This window comes from Schistocerca americana, chromosome X (genome assembly GCF_021461395.2).
Source record: "Schistocerca americana isolate TAMUIC-IGC-003095 chromosome X, iqSchAmer2.1, whole genome shotgun sequence".
Lineage (NCBI taxonomy): Eukaryota > Metazoa > Arthropoda > Insecta > Orthoptera > Acrididae > Schistocerca > Schistocerca americana.
In genome coordinates, this window is record NC_060130.1 from 625,938,147 (window position 1) to 625,953,684 (window position 15,538).

At 43.1% G+C, this 15,538-nt stretch overlaps 1 protein-coding gene across 1 annotated transcript in view; it reads left to right on the top strand.

The window, feature by feature from the left end:
* The window catches only part of LOC124556528 (regucalcin-like), a 98,492-nt gene that overhangs the window by 48,670 nt on the left and 34,284 nt on the right, over nucleotides 1-15,538 (top strand). The window lies entirely within an intron of this gene.

Genomic DNA, 15,538 nt, shown 5'->3' on the forward strand with positions numbered 1-15,538 from the left:
GTATTACTAAGGAAACGTTTACCCGCTATCTGACAGAAACTAAAATGAACTCACTGCACTGACGATGCTGAAACTTCACCGAAACATTTATGAGAGTTAAAGAACAAAACTGTGCTTGATCAAGGCAGAACTCTATTTGCAGAATTATATATGGATGGCTATTTATTAACATTGTAGAGAACGTGGGATCGTTATCTGCTCGGACGGCGTTTTTATAGCAACTTACTCGTGACACAGGGAAGAGAACGGAATTAATGCTTTTCCTGCTAGTTTTGGTGTGAACAGCCTGAATGACTGACGGTCTTGTTCGCCATATCCATCCCAGAAACAAACCACAAAAATATGCTAACGGCGAATGTTCTGCTGGTATGCTATGTGGCGAAATGTAGTTTTCAATCTCGCTTAAATCTGTCAAATTGTTCAAATGGCTCTGAGCACTATGGGACTTAACATCTGAGGTCATCAGTCCCATAGAACTTAGAAGTACTTAAACCTAACGAACCTAAGGACATCACACACATCAATGCCCAAGGCAGGATTCGAACCTGCGACCGTAGCGGTCGCGCGGTTCCAGACTGAAGCCCCTAGAACCGCTCGGCCACAACGACCGGCCTTAAATCTGTCAGTAGTGACCACACATATGTTAAGGTGCATTTATAAGGGCCATATTTTACAGCAACGTGGGACCACAGTAGAGTTGCCTTCAACACTACAGCAATGTGGATGCAATATACCCCAATATACAATGAGTCTCGCGATAGCTGTCGGAACGGTCGCACGCGTTTAAGTTTGCTCCGTCATCATCGGTTTTTACGCCAGTGTTTCATGATTTCTTGTTCGTTACGATCGTTTTCTGTGTTTTACAAGTATTGTTATTGTGTGTTAATTTGTCGTTTGCGTCGTCTTTGACGGCATTTGGGCTTTGTCCGAAATTTCAGGGCTGCAGCATATCATGGCAAACTCCCCGAGGAAAAACATGGTGGTATTTTCCTTCGGCAAGGAAACTCGTCGAGTTCAATCATCAACAATACATGACTGGATTACCGAAGTAACTGGAATACTAAAAATGGTTCAAATGGCCCTGAGCACTATGGGACTCAACATCTTAGGTCATAAGTCCCCTAGAACTTAGAACTACTTAAACCTAACTAACCTAAGGACATCACACACACCCATGCCCAAGGCAGGATTCGAACCTGCGACCGTAGCAGTCCCGCGGTTCCGGACTGCAGCGCCAGAACCGCTAGACCACCGCGGCCGGCAACTGGAATACTCTCTGATTCTGTGCATTCCTTGCAATTAGACTGTGATAATACCTTCATTTTCGTAAAATTTGTAGATCCGTTGATGGTAGATCGTTTTCTGGAAAAAATATGGTCGTGAGATGGGTTTTGTACATCGAAATACGACAAAGAGTAAAGTATGAATAAAGAATGCTGATTCTACAATCAGGAATATGAACGTATTAAATTTACCTGTTGAGGTAGAAAATTCGAAAGTTAGAGAAACCCTCTCAAAGCATGGTGTGGTAAGGAAAATTGTTAATGAAAGATGGTCACCCAGTTGAAGCTACAATGTTTTAACGGCGTACGATTTGTAGAAATGGAAGTAAAGTGAACATTCAATTTCACATCTCTAGATGACCACAACGCCCATGTTATTTATGCAATACAAGTCCCGATCTGTCATATTTGTAATGAATCTGGTGACCTACGTCATGACTGCCCACATCGTGTTTTTGTTTTAAAAAATAATCTACGCAACGCCGGAAATTAACACTCAGTGACATGTTACCGAACGGTAACACAATTGAACCGGCGACTCAAATGAATTCAACTAGCATTTCCGATACTGCTGTCATTGGCATTAATGAATTTATACCTCTACCACTTCTAAGCAACGCTAACAATCACCCCATGAAAGCGAGCTTACAAAGAAGAAGCGACTGCTTGAACGTACTAATGATCAGTCTGATGAGGAATCTTCTTGCAAGTCTCGTGTGACGAGAAAGCCTGCTGCTACGGTCACAGATTCGAATCCTGCCTCGGGCATGGATGTGTGTGATGTCCTTAGGTTAGTTAGGTTTAAGTAATTCTAAGTTTAGGGGACTGATGACCTCAGATGTTAAGTTCCATAGTGTTTAGAGCCATTTGAACCATTTGAAAGAGGAAGCCAAAACCGTGTAATGAAGAAACAGTAGAAGGTGAGGGACCGCAAGTCGATGTGGCGATACCCTCAGAAAAAGATACAGTGTTGTCAGCAACTGCGAACAACCAAACTACACTCAAGCGCCAAAGAAATCGGTATAGGCATGCGTATTCAAATACAGAGATATGTAAACAGGCACAATACGGCGCTGCGATCGGCAACGCCTATAGAACACAACAAGTGTCCGTCACACTTGTTAAATCGGTTACCGCTGCTATAATGACAGGTTATCAAGACTTAAGTGAGTTTGAACGTGGTGTTATAGTCGGAGAACGATCGATGGGATACAGCATCTCCGAGGTAGCAATGAAGTGGGGATTTTCCCATACGACCATTTCACGAGTGAGGCCGGCCGCGGTGGTCTCGCGGTTCTAGGCGCTCAGTCCGGAACCGCGCGACTGCTACGGTCGCAGGTTCGAATCCTGCCTCGGGCATGGATGTGTGTGATGTCCTTAGGTTAGTTAGGTTTAAGTAGTTCTAAGTTCTAGGGGACTGATGACCACAGATGTTAAGTCCCATAGTGCTCAGAGCCACTTGAACCATCACGAGTGTACCGTGAACATCAAATTTCCGACATCGCTGCGGCCGGAAAAAGATCCTGCAAGAACGGGACCAACGACGACTGAAGAGAATCGTTTAGCGTGACAGAAGTGGAACCTTCCCGCCAACTGATGCAGATTTCAATGCTGGGCCATCAACAAGTGTCAGCGTGCGAACCATTCAACGAAACATCATCGATATGGGCTTTCGGAGCCGAAGACTCACTCATGTACCCTTGATGGCTGCACTACACCAAGTGTTACGCCTCGCCTGGACCCATCAACACCGACATTGGGCTGTTGATGACTGGAAATATGGTGCCTGGTCGGACGAGTCTTGTTTCAAACTGTATCGAGCGGATAGACATATACGGGTATGGACACAACCTCTAATGTCCGCAGCTCGTGGTCGTGCGGTAGCGTTCTCGCTTCCCGCGCCCGGGTTCCCGGGTTCGATTCCCGGCGGGGTCAGGGATTTTCTCTGCATCGTGATGACTGGGTGTTGTGTGATGTCCTTAGGTTAGTTAGGTTTAAGTAGTTCTAAGTTCTAGGGGACTGATGACCATAGATGTTAAGTCCCATAGTGCTCAGAGCCATTTTGAACACAACCTCATGAATCCATGGACCCCACATGTCAGCAGGGGACTCTTCAAAGTGGTGAAGGCTCTGTAATGATGTGGAACGTGTGCAGTTGGAGTGATATTGGACCCCTGATACGTCTAAAAAGAAGTTCAAATGGCTCTGAGCACTATGGGACTTAACATCTATGGTCATCAGTCCCCTAGAACTTAGAACTACCTAAACCTAACTAACCTAAGGACATCACACAACACTCAGTCATCACGAGGCAGAGAAAATCCCTGACCCCGCCGGGAATCGAACCTGGGAACCTGGGCGTGGGAAGCGAGAACGCTACCGCACGACCACGAGCTGCGGACCCTGATACGTCTAGATACAACTCTGACAGGTGACACGTACGTAAGTATCCTGTCTGATCACCTGCATCCATTCGTGTCCATTGCGCATTTGGACGGACTTTGGAAATTCCCGCAGGACAATGCGACACCCCACACATCCAGAATTGCTACAAAGTGGCTCCAGGAACACTCTTCTGAGTTTACACACTTCCGATGGCCACCAAACTCCCCAGACAAGATCATTATGAGCATATATGGGATGCCTTGCAATGTGCTGCTCAGAAGAAATCTCCAGCCCGTCGTATTTGTACGGATTTGTGGACAGCCTTGCCAGATTCATGCTGTCAATTCCCTCCAGCAATACTTCAGACAATAGTCGAGTCTATGCCACGTTGTGGTGCGGCACTTCTGCGTGCTCGCGGGGTCCCTACACGATATTAGGCAGGTGTACCAGATTCTTTGGCTCTTCAGTGTAGATGCACAGCAGAGCACGGTTATCACGAGGAAGTCTAGGAAGTCCCTAGCAAACAGAACGCTGACTCCGACGTTCGACAAAACGCCGAAGGAGGAAGACAGCAAGTGATAGTGCCCAGCCAGCAAGCTGTCATAACAGCAAACACATCGGTACCAAATATTGGCAGCTCGAAGGCTACCACCGGTCTTCAAGGACCGAATCTTGTCGTCTCGCGTCAACAAGGAAAACTCGAATCAGACAAAGCAGAAAACAAGCAACGAAACGTCAAATACGAAATCATGAGGGAAGGAACTGACGAGGAGAGAGCAGACGAATTAAGCGATACCTAACACTGCGCTGTAAAGGGTTAAAGGAAAAACTTCGGATCACGCGACTTGTTCAGAAAGAAGTGGGTTTACATAGGAAATCCGATAAACTACTAAGTGTATAGTGTGAGAAGATCCACACTGTTTTCCATGAGGCAACTGCATGCAGTTGTAGTTAAACTGATCGTGACTGGAAACGGCTATCCCCCTTAATTTAGCGATGCAGGCCTACTCCATTGCTACAGTAAACATGAATAAAAGACGCTTACCATTGAAACTGACAGCATCAAAATATTTTCCATTTGAATCTAGAACAGGAATTGCCTTATTGCAAGAAGTCGCGGTACCGGAATTCAAAATCGAATGTTATTTCGGAATTGTTAATATAGACCCTATCATCTGCAAACGTAGGAACAGTTTTTTTTTAAATCAGAGACGACATTCCAGTAAGCGAAATGGAAAGTACAGAATCCGAAAGAGCCATAGAGATCAAATTTTCGATGTCACGGTCTTAATGTATATGCTCCATCAGGAAATTCCCATAGGCTGGATACAGCAAATTTTTTTATAGATCAACTCTTTTATTTATTGAGCAAAAGTCGATGTAACCTCACAATCGGTGGTTACTTCAACTGTGTTTTAAACTGTAATGATCTGCAACCTAATTTTAATTACTCATCTGAGTTAAAATACCTAGCAACCGATCTACAACCAAAACATGCTTTGGGAATTAAACACACAGCATTCGTCGGGTATACATGTAGTAGACTCGATAGGATCCATGTGTCACGACCCTTGAAGAAAGTTTTACTTAAGACGGAACAGTTCTAGTGTATTTTAGTGACCATTGCAGCCTTTTAGTTTGTATTAATGTAAGTCTGCAACAGACTCGTCTTGTTAGAAGTGAGTGGAATTTCAATAGCTCTATTTTAAAAGAAAAGGGTCTAGAACGATCGATAACGGAAGTATCTACGCGCAGCTGACAAGCACCCAAACGTCATCGATTGTGGAGAAAAACAACCAGACCTAAACTAAGACGAGTTCTCATACAATACAGCGCTGAACGATCCAGGGAGATGAAAAATGCTATAGAGAATTATTACAAAGTGTTAACAGACCTATCCGAACAACACTTTTGCCAGCATTCTCAAAAATTTTAGAAAAAGTAATGTACAGACAGCTTATCAACCATTCGACCACAAATAACATATTATCAAGAACACAGTTTGGATTTCTGAAGGGTCCTGATATCGAAAAGGCTATTTACACCTTCAGTGAAAATGTACTTAATTCATTAAATAACAAGTTACAAGCAGCAGGTATTTTCTGCGATCTGTCAAAGGCATTCGATTGTGTGAACCACAACATCCTTTTAAATAAATTAGAATTCTATGGTGTCACGGACAGTGCTGCAAAATGGTTCAAGTCATACCTCGTTAACAGGAAACAAAGGGTGTCAGTGCAAGGGACTAGTGAATTAAGTCATCAGTCATCATCAGAATGAGAAGAAATTACATGTGGTGTCCCACAAGGATCCATCTTAGGGCCATTGCTTTTTCTTGTGTACATTAATGATCTCTCATCAGTTACACTGCCAGAAGCAGAGTTCGTTTTGTTTGCAGATGACACAAGTATTGCAATAAATAGTATGTCGAGTGTAGTTCTAGAAAGATCTGCTAATGATATTTTCATGGACATTAATAAATGGTTTAAAGCCAACTCAGTGACATTAAACTTCGAAAAGACTGACTACATGCAATTCAGAACCTGTGAGAGGTTTCCACGCAGCATATGCATAAAGTATGAAGAAGAGCAGATAGAAGAGGTTGACAGCCTTAAATTCCTGGAATTACAACTTGATAATAAATTCAGTTGGGAGGAGCACACCACAGAACTGTAGAAACGCCTCAACAAATCTGTATTTGCAATTCGAGTGTTAGAAGACATAGGCGACATAAAAATGAAAAAACTTGCATACTTTGCCTACTTTCATTCCATAATGTCATATGGTATAATATTTTGGGGTAACTCTTCAAGTCAAACAAAAGTTTTCAGAGTCCAAAAGCGTGTAATACGTATTATTTGTGGAGTAAATTCACGGACGTCCTGTAGAAACCTCTTCAAAGAACTGGGTATACTACGAGGGTGTTTTTTAAGTAAGGGCCGTTTTTATTTTTAAAAAAGATACAAATACTTTGTAAAAAAACTTTTATTTTCTGATTCTACACACTTTTACCTATTTTTCTACATAGTTGCTTTGTTTATTTAAGCACTTGTCATACCGTACAACTAAGTTTTTAATTCCCTCTTCAAAGAATTCGGCCGCCTGCTCCGACAGCCAAGAGTTCACGGTCGCTTTCACTTCATCGTCGTCATTGAAGCGCTGCCCGCCAAGATGGTGTTTCAGGTACCGGAAAAGGTGAAAATCGCTAGGAGCAAGGTCGGGGCTGTATGGTGCATGGTCCAAAACTTCCCAGCCAAAAGAATCAATCAAATCCCGAGTCTTTTGAGAGGTGTGAGGCCGAGCGTTATCGTGTAGGAGCAAAACTCCTTTTGTCAGCATGCCGCGCCTTTTGTTTTGAATTGCTCTGCGGAGCTTCTTTAGATTTGCACAGTACGCATCTGAGTTGATTGTCGTTCCTCGTGGCATGAAGTCCATTAGCAAAACACCGCGCCGGTCCCAGAACACAGTTGCCATAATCTTGCACTTTGACAGCGTCTGTTTGGCTTTGACCTTGGCGGGTGAAGTTGTGTGTCGCCATTCCATCGATTGCCGCTTGCTTTCGGGAGTGATATGGGATACCCATGTTTCATCTCCAGTGACAATTTGACTCAACATGTCATCCCCTTCTTCCTCGTAACGAATCAAAAAGTCCAATGAAGTGGCAAATCTCTTCCCTTTGTGGTCGTCTGTGAGGAGTCTGGGTACCCACCGAGAACACAGTTTCTTAAAGTTTAGGTTTTCAGACACAATTTTGTACAAAACCGATCTTGAAACTTGTGGAAATTCCAAAGAAAGAGTGGAAATTGTGAATCTTCTGTCCTCACGAATCTTTGTTTCGACTGCAGCCACCAAATCATCAGTGATTACAGAGGGCCGGCCTGAGCGTTCTTCGTCATGGACGTTTTGACGGCCATTTTTAAACTCTCTAACCCATTGACGCACTTTACTTTCACTCATTGCATTCAAGCCATAAACTTCTGTTAACTGACGATGGGCCGGCCGCAGTGGTCCAGCGGTTCTAGGCGCGCAGTCCGGAACCGCGCGGCTGCTACGGTCGCAGGTTCGAATCCTGCCTCGGGCATGGATGTGTGTGATGTCCTTAGGTTAGTTAGGTTTAAGTAGTTCTAAGTTCTAGGGGACTGATGACCACAGATGTTAAGTCCCATAGTGCTCAGAGCCATTTTTTTTAACTGACGATGAATTTCTGCAGCTGATAGGCTTCTCGCGGTCAAAAAACGTATCACTGACCGTATCTCACACGCGGCGGGCGATTCAATAATCGTAAACATTATAAAGTAGCACAGCGATGCGTACACGTCAGCTACAGAGCTGCAACTTGCATCAGTGTGAACGGGAAGGATGCCGGCAAGTGGCGCGGTGGCTTGTTGCGGCGTTCGCGCTAACTACGGGACTATACGCGCGAACGGCCCTAACTTAAAAAAACAACCCTCGTAACTACTGCCTCTCAGTATATTTACTCCTTAATGAAATTTGTCCTAAATAATATATCTCTTTTTCCAACAAACAGCTCTATTCATACATACAATACCAGGAACAAAAATTATCTGCACAAGGACTTAAAAGCACTTACGTTAGTTCAAAAAGGGGTCCACTACTCAGGAACACTCATCTTCATTAATTTGCTAGCAAACATAAAAAATTTAGTTACAAATAAAGATCAGTTTTAAAGGAGCCTGAAAGACTTACTAGTGGCCAACTCCTTCTACTCCATTGACGAATTTTTTAATAGAAACAAATGATGTATTGTATATATTCATACTATTAGTATTGTTATTTCAGCTTTAAAAAAAATGACATGTTCCACATCCACGAGGATCTCCACAACACGGATCTATGGAACGAAAAATTAATCTAAACTAGGCTGTCTGACATCAAGAAAATCGAAGCAAAATCGTTAACTATTAAGAGACAGCAAATGGAAGGCCTCAAAATTAAATCGAAGGCCTAGTCAATCTCACAGGATAAAACACCATCCTTGTACCATCTTCTGCGACACACCAAGAGCAGACGTAGAACTTTCATTGACGAAGTCTAAGCACTTAATGATACAAGACTTAGCCTACATCCCAAAAGGATATACTCGATGAAGTTTAGAGATATTATGACAACTTATACTCTGCCAACCAAACTGACGAAGAAGCTGTTGAGGATTTCGCAAAACTTTTAGTCCCGCAGTCATCGGAAATAGATAATGACGAGATCCTGTCAGTAATTACCAACGAAGAGATGCAAGAGACAATATCTAGCTCACCCCTGAAAGCAGCACCGGCACCAGACGGTCTCCCATAGATGCCCGTTACTGGTCTTAATTGAATCATAAGGCAACATGCTTATCAAATGAGGTCATAAATGGAAAAATGTTCCCCAGTGAATTGAAGGAAGCCAAAATACGAGTAGTATTGATTCTCAAGTGTAAAGGCAAACACAATATAAAGAGCTTTCGACCTATTTCGCTCTTGAATTCTGATCACAGAGTAATTTGTAGGATAATAAATAAGACTTTCGTCTTTCGGCTTAAAAAAAAAAAAAAAAAAAAAAAAAAAAAACAGTTTGAACCAGTCATGTGCTGCAAACAGAACCATTTGCCAAAACGTGTCAGAGTATAGAGACATCATTGCAGTTACCTCATTGACCAATATAAAATGTGCTCTGTTGTTTTTCGATTTCCACAAAGTTTTTGACCAAGCTGATCATAAATTCCTTCTTCAGACAATGAAAACAATGGCCTTTCGTCCACGGGTTAATGACATAATGAACAACATTGTAACCAGCATAATTGCTAAGATAGCAGTCAATGGTCAAACAACAAAGCCCATACAGATAAGACGATGCGTTCTTGAAGGTTGCCCTCTGCCTATTCTTTTGTATGCTATCTCCTTAGAGCCCTTTTTAAGCAACGTTCATGCCAGCCTAACGGGCTTAACATTAAACATTGAAAAAACAGTAAGAAGGGCTTATGCTGACGACGTGGGCGTTGTACTGGAAAAAAAGGATGAGGCATTTTCATTGGAAAGAATCTTTAAAAAATACTCTCTAGCATCGGGTGCAAAAACAAATGAAAACAAAAGTCAAGTATTAAATCTGAGGGCTCTGGATCGGATAAGACTGGAATGGGCAAAAACAGACATAAAGCCCTAGGGACAACTCTAATGATACGCCCGATGAAAACGATCGCCGTTAACTGCAAAGAAGCAATGGCGAAAATCCATGGAGCTGTAACAGTAAACTTACAATGTACTATGTTGCAGGTGCAAGGGATTAAATTTATCAACTTCTGCATTCTGCTTACTATACGGCATAGGTTCATATAACTGATTCCCCTAGATGGGCAATGGATCCACCTCCTTCAGTGCGGATACACAAGTACGTCCGACCTCCTGCTAGAATTTCTGAGCAGCGAGCATGGAAGAAATAGACAGAGACTGTGGATAGGTGGCGCTCGAGAGGAATGTGGTTTGGCCGTGAGGCGTGTCGAGATAGTCCGCGCAGTTGCGAGATCACTGTGTTGCTAGTAGACCCCGACGCGCACGCACTTCCACGCCGCTCCGCTTCGTCTCGCTACCGCTCACGTCATGGCCCGCACAAAGCAAACGGTCCGCAAGTCCACCAGCGGAAAGGCGCTGCGATTAAAAAAATGGCGCAGTGGTTAACGCACCTGCTCAGTAAGCAAGATATCCCTCATTTCGAATCCTGGTCCGGTATACATTTTCGCTGGTCGCCGCTGATTCCGCATAATGTCTCGATGCAGCTGACATCAGTACTCCCTTCCCTTTTCTTTCCTGTCTTCCTCACCTCCAACTTCAGTTTACATATAATATAACAAACTACTTATGATGGGGAATGTTTTCCTAGCAGATGTGAAAATAGTTACACTGGACACCAGGAATGGGAGTCTGGGTTTAGAAGACATGCTAAGCAAAGCGTGTGCACTTTTCCTCAAAAGGAGTTCTCTAACACTTATAAGAAACTGAGAAAGAATCACGTTCAGGCTCTTCGAAGCAGTTAAGCCAGAAAGCCTCTAATCACTGACTGATGCAAGATGGATAAATGGCCTAATTGGATCAAATGGCTCTGGGCACTATGCGACTTAACTTCTGAGGTCATCAGTCGCCTAGAACTTAGAACTAATTAAACCTAACTAACCTAAGAACATCACACACATCCATGCCCGAGGCAGGATTCGAACCTGCGACCGTAGCGGTTGCACGGCTCCAGACTGTAGCGCCTAGAACCGCACGGCCACTACGGCCGGTAAATGGCCTCATTATTTTTGAAAACATTACTGGAGATATCAGCGATCCAAATATAATCTTTGAAAATAGCTATAACAGTCTAGATTGCAAGGCTCACAATGGAGTATCGTCAATCAGCGGTTCCTGCACCATACAGCCACTATCCATCAAAATGACTGTAGGTCTGAAGATCACCATGCGATGATCGAAACCCGGTCACTTTTCAATAAACGACCCTTGCGATATAGACGGTTATAATTATTTTCAAAGGACAAATGGCCGAATACAACATGTGCGAATCTTATAAATCTTTGTAACTTACCTTAGTGACAAAGTCTGATGCTCTCAAAATATGACTTCAGGATCATTATCCGCGAGAGGAAGAAAACTGAGGGGAGAAGTAAAATAGAAAAAAATTAACATTTTAACTGGGATGCTATATGCAAAATATAAGTTTTGTCGGACTATCTTCTGACGTATTTTCTGCATGTTGCCAGACAGTGAATAACTTCATCAGTATAAACGACAGACTATGTGCAATTGGCTTAAACCCAATGCACCATTGTGCCATTTGCAATCTAGTGGACACCGCCATACACAGATTTACCTGTAGCGGTAATATAAATAACTGGAATTGGATCAGCCAAAAAATAGCCTTCCTTACCAGATCCTCAACGGAATATATAATGCTTATGTCAATCTGCAGACCACAAGAGGCATATTTTCTGAAATTCAAAAACAATGCTATACGCTGGTTACTGCGGAAATACGTCAGCTGCGTCGTCAACAACTTAAGATCTACCAACGATAATGACTTTCGCGAAAGACGAAAAGTGAAAACGATCAAATCAGTAACCTAGCAGCGTATGGCGTATGCTGCTTGAGAGACGTGAAACCGTCATACTGGGAAGAGCCACTGCTTTAAGTTGCAGGTATTCGAGTAATTTACGAAACTGCACGCTGCACATGTACAGACCATAAAAGGAAATATGGTAACACGTTGAAAATTGTATTTGAAAGAATGGGTGTAGGATATAAATGAGGTAACGAAATGCCTGTAAACAAATAGACCAAAACGACTAGTGAAAAGTACCCTGATCTTTAATGTAAATATTATTTTTTCATTTTTAAAATCTGTAGTTTGCTTTTAAAGGAAGAAATATTATGGAGTGCTACAAGCGGTGTACAACTTTCTCTATTCGTTTCACTTTCCAAGAATGTTGTTGAAAGAATATTTTTATTTCAAGAACAACAGTATATTGTTTACCTTTTGTTCAACATTTATTTACATAATACTTTATTAGTTTTTTACACATGTGGTTACTAGAAGGAAAAAATCTCTACTTTCTTCCACAAAGAAGTGAGGGGGAAAAAGGCTAAGATGATGAAAAAATTATAAAAAATGAATAAGTAAAAAATATAAAAAATAAAAATTAAAAAGCGAAGAGCTGAAACTTCCGTTGTCTGGAAAAAACACAAAAAATATACAGAATGAAGGAAAGTTTTTATGTGCATTCAAGAGAAAAATGTATTAACGATTCGGTGACAGGTATGGGGGAGGGATTGTTGCCGGGACTCAATTTCGTTGTCTCCGCCAGCTGACTGATTTAAAAAGGAAATAAATAAAATTAATAAAAACAAAGTAGTGCAGTAGGCAGTACGTAAGTCTCATCATCTTAAGTTCGGGAGTTCGAACCTCACCTGGAGAATTTAATATGCTGTAGGTCATGACTGAATTAACGGCGTTGCTGTTGATAGGAAACGTCGTTTGTTATCCACAAGGTTTCCACGCCTCAGCATGAAAATGTTTACCTCCAGTTATTACTACTTATAATGTTGCTTTTCCTCCTACCCCAGAAAAAAATGAAGCCAAAAGCAATTGTTTGAGAATTTTGAGGTGCACGCCCTGCTAGTCAGTGCGAGCAAAGATGCTCGCAAACAGAGAAGAGCGGAAAAATAAGTTTCGAATCCTGGCAAGTTCGGCCTTTTGTTTGTTGGCGGCGCGTGGGCAACGGATTCCGTACCAATCAATTCTAGCATGTTTATCTGTCACTTATCACTTCTTTCACCTCTTGCAATGTTTGCTGATGTGCAAAACGCTGAGTTGCACTGTGGTTCGGAATCTACGTTAAACTGTAAAACATATAAAAAAATAAAAATTAAAATAGACGATGAGCTGAAACTTCCGTTATCTGAAAAAAATCACAAAAAATATACACGAGGAGGAAAAGTTTGTACGTGCATTCAAGAGAAAAATGTATTAACGATTCGGTGTCAGGTATAGGGGAAAGATAATGAGCCAGGCTTCAATTTTGCGTATACTCATGGTACTCCGACCGAAGCGCCATGACCCCAGGTGCAATATTGTGGTCGACTAATAAGTCCCCCTATAATTGGCTGCGTAAGTCAGTTCAAAGGTCGGAGGAAGGCAACGGCATACCATCCACCACAAGACTAATCTTAATAAAGCAATGTGGAGTTTAAAACAATTTTCGGATTGATGATTGCTTTACTTTTTATATCCGTCTGTCCTGGCAATATTGATGATGGAGCAGGAAGTTGCTGGTAATTGCCTAGGTTGGCCGAGGTATTTGGCGTTGTTGTCCGCCCGGGATGGAGTACGTTTCATATGACTGGATCTATGGCTATACACGCTGCCCTCCTACTTTCACCCTTGATTCATTTTTCTCACGTTGACAATCTTCGGCGTTGCCGAGTCCCTTGAAACAGTGTGATTTCGCTGGAGTTGGAAAGTTTGTGTAGAGGCACTCGATGTTTTGTTTTTCTACAGGAATGGAGAAGTGAATAAACGAGAGAAACATGAATTTCATAAATGCAGTACATTGACGGCCAGAAGTATGCATGCAGTTTGAAAAAGGACAGTTGACAAGTTGTTGCCGGTGAGGACGGAATCGCGCGTGACGGAATCTACACACATCAAAAAAAAATTTGCGTCACCTCGGTTCCGAGAGTTCCGGAACCTGTAGAGAAAATTGGAATATACATCAACATAAACATCATTTCCGCTCTTTTTATTGTTCATGAAAACCACACATTGCATGTTGTACCACCATACAGCGAGAACTTCAGGGGTGGTGGTCCAGATTGTTGTACACACCGGTACCTCTAATACCCAGTAACACATCCTCTTGCATTGATGGATGCCTATATTCTTCGTGGCATACTATCCACAAGTTCATCAAAGCACTGTTGGTCCAGATTGTCCCACTCCTCAATGGCGATTCGGCGTAGATCCCTCAGAGTGGTTGGTGGGTCACGTCGTCCATACACAGCCCTTTCCGTTCTATCCCAGGCATGTTCGATATGGTTCATGTCTGGAGAACATGCTGGCCACTCTAGTCGAGCGATGTCGTTATCCTGAAGGAAGTCATTCACAAGATGAGCACGATTGGGGGGGGGGGGGGGGGCGAATTGTTTTCCATGAAGACGAATGCCTTGCCAATGTTGCACTAACGGTCGGAGGATGGCATTCACGTATCGTACAGCCGTTACGGCGCCTTCCATGACCACCAGAGGCATACGTCGGCCCCACATAATGCCACCCCAATATAGCAGGGAACCTCCACCTTGCTGCACTCGCTAGACAGTGTGTCTAAGGCGTTCAGCCTGACCGGGTTGCCCTCCAAATACGTTTCCGACGATTGTCTGGTTGAAGGCATATGCGACACTCATCGGTGAAGAGAACTTGATGCCAATCCTGAGTGGTCCATTCGGCATATTGTTGGGCCGATCTGTACCGCGCTGCATGGTGTCGTGGTTGCAAAGACGGACCTCGCCATGGACGTCGGGAGTGAAGTTGCGCATCATGCAGCCTATTGCGCACAGTTTGTTGAGTCGTAAAGTGACGTCCTGTGGCTGTACGAAAAGCATTATTCATCATGGTGGCGTTGCTGTCACGGTTCCTCCTAGCCATAATCCGTAGGTAACGGTCATCCACTGCAGGTAGCCCTTGGGCGGCCTGAGCGAAGCATGTCATCGACAGTTCCTGTCTCTCTGTATCTCCTCCATGTCCGTACAACATCGCTTTGGTTCGCTTCGAGACGCCTGGATACTTCCCTTGTTGAGAGCCCTTCCTGGCTCAAAGTAACAATGCGGACGCGATCAAACCGCGGTATTGACCGTCTAGGCGTAGCTGAACTACAGACTACACGAGCCGTGTACCTCCTTCCTGGTGTAATGACTGGAACTGATCGGCTGGCGTACCCCCTCCGTCCAATAGGCGCTGCTCATGCATGGTTGTTTACATCTTTGGACGGATTTAGTGACGTCTCTGAACAGTCAAAGGGACTGTGTCTGTGATACAATATCCACAGTCAACGTCTATCTTCAGGAGTTCTGGGAACCGGGGTGACGCAAAACTTTTTTTGATGTGTGTATAAAAATTGCCAAAACAAGTAGTAATTGATCGCTGCTAGCGTCGTACAAGAATAAAATGCAGAGCAGTGAGACATAGCTGTATTCTGCGTAAGTTGTAAGATTTGTAAATATTCTGTGAACTTCATTACATCTGGTCTGCGCTCATCAGCAGCAGTTTGTCAACTGTGCTTTTTTCGATTACGCTCTTTGTAAATATTACTTCCGATGTTCCAGTAACTC